Genomic DNA, 9,182 nt, shown 5'->3' on the forward strand with positions numbered 1-9,182 from the left:
GACTCCAGCCACGGGAGAGTTTTCCCCCTGATTCCCATTGACTTCAATTTTACTAGGGCTCCTTGGTGCCACACTCGGTCAAATGCTGCCTTGATGTCAAGGGCAGTCACTCTCACCTCACCTCTGGAATTCAGCTCTTTTGTCCATGTTTGGACCAAGGCTGTAATGAGGTCTGGAGCCGAGTGGTCCTGGCGGAACCCAAACTGAGCATCGGTGAGTAGGTTATTGGTGAGTAAGTGCCGCTTGACAGCACTGTCGACGACACCTTCCATCACTTTGCTGATGATTGAGAGTAGACTGATGGGGCGGTAATTGGCCGGATTGGATTTGTCCTGCTTTTTGTGGACAAGACATACCTGGGAAATTTTCCACATTGTCAGGTAGATGCCAGTGTTGTAGCTGTACTGGAACAGCTTGGCTAGAGGCGCAGCTAGTTCTGGAGCACAAGTCTTCAGCACTACAGCCGGGATGTTGTCGGGGCTCATAGCCTTTGCTGTATCCAGTGCCCTCAGCTGTTTCTTGATATCACGTGGAGTGAATCGAATTGGCTGAAGACTGGCTTCTGTGATGGTGGGGATTTCGGAAGGCGGCCAAGATGGATCATCCACTGGGCACTTCTGGCTGAAGATGGTTGCAAACGCTTCAGCCTTGTCTTTTGCACTCACGTGATGGGCTCCGCCATCGTTGAGGATGGGGATGTTTAGAGAGCCTCCTCCTCCCGTTAGTTGTTTAATTGTCCACCACCATTCACGAATGGGTGTGGCAGGACTGCAGAGCTTCGATCTGATCCGTTGGGTGAATGGCTCTTGGTGCGAGTTAGGATGCCGGCAGCAAAATTTTGGATGAGCTCGAGCTTATGAGAGGCCGGCCAGGAGAGCATTGGATCAGTCAAATCTAGAGCTAACAAAGGCATGGCTGTTCCATCAGCAGATGAGCTGAGGCAGGGGTGGAGACGGCTTCATTTATAGGAAAGGATTTCTATGGCAATCACCTTTGAAGCTATCATTTTTGGTGGGAAGTAGTAAATTACTTCTAGCAATTCTGCCCATCCTCAGGTTCTTCCCAGGTTGCATACAAGTTCTTGGATGAGAAGGCAGACTGCTGATCTATTCGCAAGCTTCTCCTGATGCTGCTCTGTAATTTTTTTTTATTCGTTCATGGGATGTGGGCATCGCTGGCGAGGCCAGCATTTATTGCCTATCCCTAATTGCCCTTGAGAAGGTGGTGGTGAGCCGCCTTCTTGAACCACTGCAGTCCGTGTGGTGACGGTTCTCCCACAGTGCTGTTAGGAAGGGAGTTCCAGGATTTTGACCCAGCGACGATGAAGGAACGGCGATGTATTTCCAAGTCAGGATGGTGTGTGACTTGGAGGGGAACGTGCAGGTGGTGTTCTTCCCGTGTGCCTGCTGCTCTTGTCCTTCTAGGTGGTAGAGGTCACGGGTTTGGGAGGTGCTGTTGAAGAAGCCTTGGCGAGTTGCTGCAGTGCATCCTGTGGATTGTACACACTGCAGCCACAGTGCACCGGTGGTGAAGGGACTGAATGTTTAGGGTGGTGGATGGGAATTAGTTGCAAGGAGGTGGTTTCCTTATTTCCCTTGGGAGAAAATTTTCTGCCCTTCTGCTTAACATCTCTCTGCTCACTGGTAAGAGAAACAAGAGTATACACTTCAAATTCATAGAGACAGACCGAGACAGAGAGACAGACAGACAAAGACAGAGACAGAGAGAGAGAGAGACAAACAGAGACAGAGAGACAGACAGGCAGACAGACAGAGAAAAAGAGAGGGGAGAAAAGATACAGAAAGATGAAACAGGAGAAAGAGAATGCATTCACAGCAGTAGGCAGTTCTGACATCCCACATGACAGAATCAGCTCACAATTAAAACTCACACCCAGAATTTGTTCAGTGTTGATGGCTCTGACTATACAAGGCAAGAAAGCAATGTAATTGGAGATATCCAGGTGCAAGAACTGCAATCTAATACATAATGCCACCCAGGTAAAGGGACAGAGAATAATCACTTTTGTAAGTGTTGTGATCTCAAGTTCCCCAATCTGATTGATTGGGTGCACCAACCATTTGAAGGAGAATCCAGCTCCTCCAAGCCTCTGCTGCTGGAACTTACCCACACCAAGTCCTGCTCACTCATCGCCCCTATTCTTGATTACCTATGTAAGAGTCTTTAATGTAAGAGTTGTTTAAATCTTACTTGTCCACTCAGTATTGATTAAATATCGTCACGAATAGTTCGGGCCACTGTACTCAATAGTAATAATTTTATTGACCTACTTAAATAAACGTTACCACCAACTACAAGCAATGCTTAACACACAGTACTACTAACAATTACAAGCAATAACATAAGGCGCTACTTCTAACTTACAAGCAATAATCGAAACATATAACATAAGACATACATAGGTTTGAAACAGTACAACCTCAACAGCTATGCCAGGACGAGAAGTTGATCAGTCTTCCTCCTGTCAGCACCGACGTCACGAATCGGCTTGAGAATTCTTACTGCCTGGGGTCTCTGGTGGTCCTTATATTGTTTTTTTGCGAATGTCTTGCACACTACCCCAACCCCCTTCATCCTATTTACTGCGCCTGGGTGACATTATCATTCTTAGTATTATCTTGGACATTTCGTGATCTCACCCACCAGACAATGGCGACAGTGACATACAACCACAAGGCCGTTTCGTCACAAGATGTTTCAGACTTTGAAGCTGACAACACGCCAGACAGACAGCCGCTCCATGGCAGCTTTCGAATGGCTACGCTTAGCTGTGTTCAGCCTTAAACAGCCCCATGATCCCAAGCTGCCCTTGTTATTCTATTTTCCCAAAGCATGCTGGATAAAGTTACTGGATTCCTTTCTCACAACCCACATTGGCTTCTTGTCTCCCAATGCCTCCGATTTAAAATTCTCATTCTCATGTTTAAATCCATTCATGGCCTCGTCCCTCCCCACTTCTGTAACCTCCTCCAGCCCTACAACTCCCCCAGAATTCTATGTCCCCCCAACCCTGGCCCCTTATGCATCCTCCCCGCTTTGGCCCACCATTGGCTGCTGTGCTTTAAGATGTCCATGCCTCAGGCACTGTAATTCCCTCCCTAAACATCTCCACCACGCACCCCCCCACCCCCACCACAATCTCCTCCTCTAAGGCCTTCCATAAAACCCACCACTTTGACCAGGCTTTGGGTCACCCATTCTGACATCTCCTCCTGTGGCGTGTCGTCCATTTTTGTCTGATTACGCCTCTGTGAAGCGCCTTGGGACATTTTTCTACAATGAAGGTTCTATATAAATGCAAGTTGTTGTTGTTGAGAACTTTGAATGAGGTTCACTGAACTGGGATAGAACATACCCAGCCACGGCCCATGCCGGTGGGTCATTGCCCTTCCATTGGGGTGGCTTTGTAAAAGGAAATGAAATGTACAAGGGTGTTCAGATCAAAGCTCCATTGTTAGGAAGCAGGCAACAGACAATCCTACTCTACACGCTCACCACTGGATAACAGACTACGATTACACAACTCATTTCAAATTGCCTCAACCACTTCTTTTCTATTTATTCCCACCTTTCTTCCCCCGGAAATAAAAATTTGATTTAAGCATACTTTTTTTTGAAAAAGCAAAACTTTTTGTTAAACAAAAAGCAGTAATTTTCTGATTCTGAATGAATATTTGGACCGATACACGTTTATTGTGTCCAACAAATGAACGGAGACCAGTGAGGGAATTATGGATAATTTTGGCTGATCTGAAAAAATGGTTATTTGTGCAAGCTGAACGTTGATAAGTGAGAGAAAAACAAAAATGTAAAAAGTGTAAATTGAGTTCAGAAGTAGTCAGAAAAGTGGATCTGTCAAGTTGGTTTGAATCTCAAGCCATCATCTATAATGGTAATGAAGCAATGGGGGTGAGAGGAGCTATGGATAGTCCATGAAGCTACCCTTATACCTTTTTATAAAGTACTAAGGGGACACAAAGAAAGAACTCGCATTTCTATAGCGCCTTTCACGACCTCAAGACGTCCCAAAGCGTTTCACAGCCAGTGAAGTACTTCTGAAGTGCAGTCACTGTTGTAACGTAGGAAACGTAGAAGCCAATTTACGCACGGCAATGTCCCACAAACAGCAATGTGATAATGACCAGATGTTGGTTGTGGAATAAATATTGACCAGGACCTCGGGGAAAACTCCCCTGTTCTTCTTCAAAATAATGCCGTGGGATCTTTCATGTCCATCTGAGGTCACAGACAGGGCCTTGGTTTAACGTCTCATTCGAAGGACACAAGTTCAAACTGAGGAAGTTAGAACTAAGAAGGAAAGTCAGGCAGACCTCTTTCACCCATAGTGCTGTAGAATAAAGGAAAGCCATTGAAATGGACCATTTAACTGGGCTCAAGAGACAATAAGATGCATTTGCAAATGGAGATGGGACGGAGGTGGGTTTATTAAAAAGGGGATATGCTTGGCAGAAGTGGACTGGACACAACTATTTGAGGAGAAATCAGTGGCAAGCCAGTGGAAGGCACTAAAAAGTGAAATTCTACGGGTACAATGCAGACACGTCCCCTCAAAGAAAAAGGGTGGCACTGCCAAATTTAGAGACCCCTGGTTGCCTAGAAGTATATGGGGCAAGATAAAGCAGAAAAAGAAAGCTTATGACTGTCACAGAAAACTAAATACTGCAGAAAGCCTAGAAGAGTATAGAAAGTACAGGGATGATGTAAAAAAGGAAATAAGGAGAGCAAAGAGAGGGCATGAAAAAATATTAGCTAGTAAGATTAAAGAAAATCCAAAGATGTTTTATCAGTACATTAAGAACAAGAGGATAGCTAAGGAAAAGGTGGGACCTATCAGGGATGATAAGGGTAACTTGTGTGTAGAAGCAGAGGATGTGGGTAGGGTTTTAAATGAATATTTTGTCTCCGTATTCACAAAGGAAAGGGATGATCTGGACGTAGTAGTTAAAGAGGAGAGGTGTGAAATATTGGATAAGGTAAACATAACGAGAGAGGAAGTATTAGAGGGACTGGAATCCTTGAAAGTCGATAAGTCACCAGGGCCGGATGGATTGTTTCCTAGGCTATTGAAGGAAGCCAGGGTGGAAATAACGGATGCTCTGAGGATCATTTTCCAATTCTCACTAGATACAGGGGAGGTACTGGAGGACTGGAAGACTGCAAACGTAGTACCATTGTTTAAAAACTGTACGAGGGAAAGACCAAACAATTATAGGCCGGTCAGTCTTACCTCGGTGGTGGGCAAACTATTGAGAGATAGAATAAACTGTTACTTGGAAAGGCATGGTTTAATCAGGGATAGTCAGTATGGATTTGTTCAGATAAGGTCATGCCTTACAAATCTGATTGAATTCTTTGAGGAAGTGACAAGGAGGATTGATGAGGGTAGTGCAGTGGATGTTGTCTACATGGACATTTGACAAGGTCCCACATGGCAGACTGGTCAGAAAAGTAAAAGCCCATGGGATACAGGGAAATGTGGTGATTTGGATCCAAAATTGGCTCAGTAACAGGATGGGATAAACATGGTGAGCGGGGAAGTATTAAGGGGATTAGCATCTTTGAAAGTGGATAAATCACCAGGGCCAGATGAAATGTATCCCAGGCTGCTAAAAGAAGCCAGGGAGGAAATAGCGGAGGCTTTAACAATCATTTTCCAAACTTCGCTGGATACAGTGCTGGAGTTCCGGAGTGATTGGAGGACTGCTAACATTGTACTGTTGTTTAAAAAGGGAGAGAAGGATAGACCGAGTAATTACAGGCCAGTCAGCCTAACCTCGATGGTGGACAAATTATTGGAATCAATTCTGAGGGACAGGATAAACTGTCACTTAGAAAGGCATGGACTAATCAAGGACAGTCAGCACGGATTTGTTAAGGGGAGGTCGTGTCTGATTAACTTGATTGAATTTTTCGAGGCGGTGACAAGGAGGATCGATGAGGGTTGCGCAATTGATGTAGTCTACATGGATTTTAGCAAGGCTTTTGACAAGGTCCCACATGGCAGATTGGTCAAAAAAGTAAAGGCCCATGGTATCCAAGGGAATGTGGCAAATTGGATCCAAAATTGGCTCAGTGGCAGGAAGCAAAGGGTAATGGTCGACGGGTGTTTTTGCGACTGGAAGGCTGTTTCCAGTGGGGTGTCGCAGGGCTCAGTACTAGGTCCTTTGCTTTTTGTGGTATACATTAACGATTTGGACTTAAACATAGGGGGCATGATTAAGAAATTTGTGGATGACTCAAAGGTAGGCCATGTGGTTGATACCGTGGAGGAAAGCTGTAGACTGCAGGAAGATATCAATGGACTGGTCAGATGGGCAAAAAAGTGGCAAATGGAGTTCAATTCGGAGAAGTGTGAGGTAATGCATTTGGGGAGGGCAAACAAGGCAAGGGAATACACAATAAATGGAAGGATACTGAGAGGTGTAGAGGAAGTGAGGGACCTTGGAGTGCATGTCCACAGATCCCTGAATGTTGCAGGACAGGTAGATAAGGTGGTTAAGAAGGCATATGGAATGCTTTCCTTTATTAGCCAAGGCATAGAATGTAAGAGCAGGGAGGTTATGCTAGAACTGTATAAAACACTAGTTAGGCTACAGCTTGAGTACTGAGCACAGTCCTGGTCACCACATTACAGGAAGGATGTAATTGCACTAGAGAGGGTACAAAGGAGATTTACGAGGATGTTGCCAGGACTGGTGAATTTTAGCTATGATGACAGATTGGATAGGCTGGGGTTGTTTTCCTTGAATCAGAGGAGGCTGAGGAGTGATTTGATTGAGGTGTACAAAATTACGAGGGGCCTAGATAGAGTGGATAGGAAGGACCTATTTCCCTTAGCGGAGGGGTCAATAACCAGGGGGCATAGATTTAAAGTGATTGGTAGAAGGATTAGAGCAGAAGTTAGGAAAATTTTTTCACCCAGAGGGTGGTGGGGGTCTGCAACTCACTGTCTGAGAGGGTGGTAGAGGCAGAAACCCTCAACTCATTTAAAAAATACCTGGATGTGCACCTGAAGGGCCGTGACCTGCAGGGCTACGGACCAAATGCGGGAAAGTGGGATCAGCCAACGCGGACATGATAGGCTGAATGGCCTCCTTCTGTGCCGTAAATTTTCTATGATTGTATGATTCTATGATTCTAATGGTGGAGGGTGGAGTTTATAGAGGGTGGGAGATGGGGGACCGGCCTGGAGAGCATTGGATTAGTCATGTCTGGAGGTAACAAAAGCGTGGAGGAGATTTTCAGCAGCAGGTAGGCTGAGGCAAGGATGGAGACGGGCAATATTACAGAGACAAAGCTGCACTCTACCAAACCCATTGCCTCAGCATTGCGACCATAAAATTTCAAGATAAAACAGCACATTCTGAACAAATAGTTCCCTATTTACAAAAGTAAAAAAAAGTAGACTATAATGATGGCCGATTGCAAGGGACACCCTAAGCTATCATGTTGGACCTCACCAAGTGTACAGTTTAGTGATATCAGGGCTCATGCTTCTTTAAAATTAAAAGACACAATTTGCAAGAGATCAGTGGGAGGGGTTGAAACTCTGAGGGAAGAATCGCGGGGCTGAATCACTCAGCCACTTTTATACACATTGCTTAACTTTCGACATTGGCTGAGATTTGGGAGCAGGTCACCTGTCTGTCTGCCCTCTCAGCTAGAGGACGAGACGTGACACCGTTGGAGAATGATGTACTGCACATCGAAACCCTAAAAGGAGGGCAGAAAAATATTCAAGTAAATTAAAGCGGAGATAAAATTTCTTTCTAACATTCAATATTTTCTGAAGTTCAACGTCGTTGTAGACCTGTGGTCACGGATATATTGCTGCTTTGTTGTAATATAAAATGGTATTCCCTTTCAAATGCTTCCCTGTTTGTTCCCCATTCTCCAACCCCCCGCCCCCCACAACACAGCAAAGTATAACATTTAGTGATTGATGTCACAGCCACAACAATCCCCGCTATTGTGAATTTTTCTCTTTATTTCTTTTCCAAAATACTTCATGGATCTCACAGCCACTTTCATTTGGATGCTGTTTATAAATGTAATTATTGGTTTCAAAGATCACACGAAGAAGGCGGTGGTGTTTGATCAGGGGATCATCGCCTGTGTAACCTGGAACACGTTGAACCCTTTCAAACCAAAGCCCAGGATAATGGTCCAGTGACAAGTTGTACGTATGTCTATGTATTGCGTATCTATGTCCTTTGGTGGCCGTGCTTTCAGCCATCTGGGACCTAAACTCTGGAATTCCCTCCCCAAACCTCTTTGCCACTCTGCCTCTCTCTTGTGCTTTAAGGTGCTGCTTAAAACCCAAGCTTTTAGTCACCTGTCCTAATAGCTCCTTCTTTGGCTCGGTGTCAATTTTTGTCTGATTATGCTCCTGTGAAGCGCCTTGGGATGTTTTACTATTTTAAAGGCACTATATAAATGCAAGTTGTTATTGTTGTACAAGGCTCTGCTTTGTTTGCATTCCTTCTGAAGATTAGCTCCAATAGAGTAGAGGGTGGTTTTACCACTTACTGGACTTCCCCCACGCCCTCCAATTACCTCCCCTCCTGAAACACTGGGGGTAACCATTAGACTGAGGGCCTGACACCCTCCTGTATTCTGTCCAAGTGGTTACTCTTGCTGTGTGACAGTGAGTCAGAAAACTATCTGACAGTGGGAGATGTTACAGCCCAGCCCCATCCTGCTCTCACCTGACATCCACACTTTCCAGTAGTGGCCTCTGGACCATGATTAGAATCATAGAATGGTTACAGCACAGAAGGAGGCCATTTGGCCCATCGAGCGAGTGAGAACTCATGATGGTTTTCCCCTTGCTAACTCAGGAGCTATTACGACTCTTCTGTTAGTGACGGAACCACAAACAAAACAAGTGACATCAAAGGCAATGTTATAATAAATCAGAGAGTGTGAACCTGGAGAATACCTTCTAGTTTTATATCTATTACTGAGGGACCCATGCGCAATGTATGGATCCTATCGATAGTCATGTTTTATCAGTCCATGTTGAAAGAAAAAAAGACAGGCTTGCATTTATATAGCGTCTTTCATGACCTCAGGATGTCCCAAAGCACTTTACAGCCAATAAAGTACTTTTTCAAGTGTAGTCACTGTTGTAAATGCAG

This window comes from Heptranchias perlo, chromosome 17 (genome assembly GCF_035084215.1).
Source record: "Heptranchias perlo isolate sHepPer1 chromosome 17, sHepPer1.hap1, whole genome shotgun sequence".
Taxonomy (NCBI): domain Eukaryota; kingdom Metazoa; phylum Chordata; class Chondrichthyes; order Hexanchiformes; family Hexanchidae; genus Heptranchias; species Heptranchias perlo.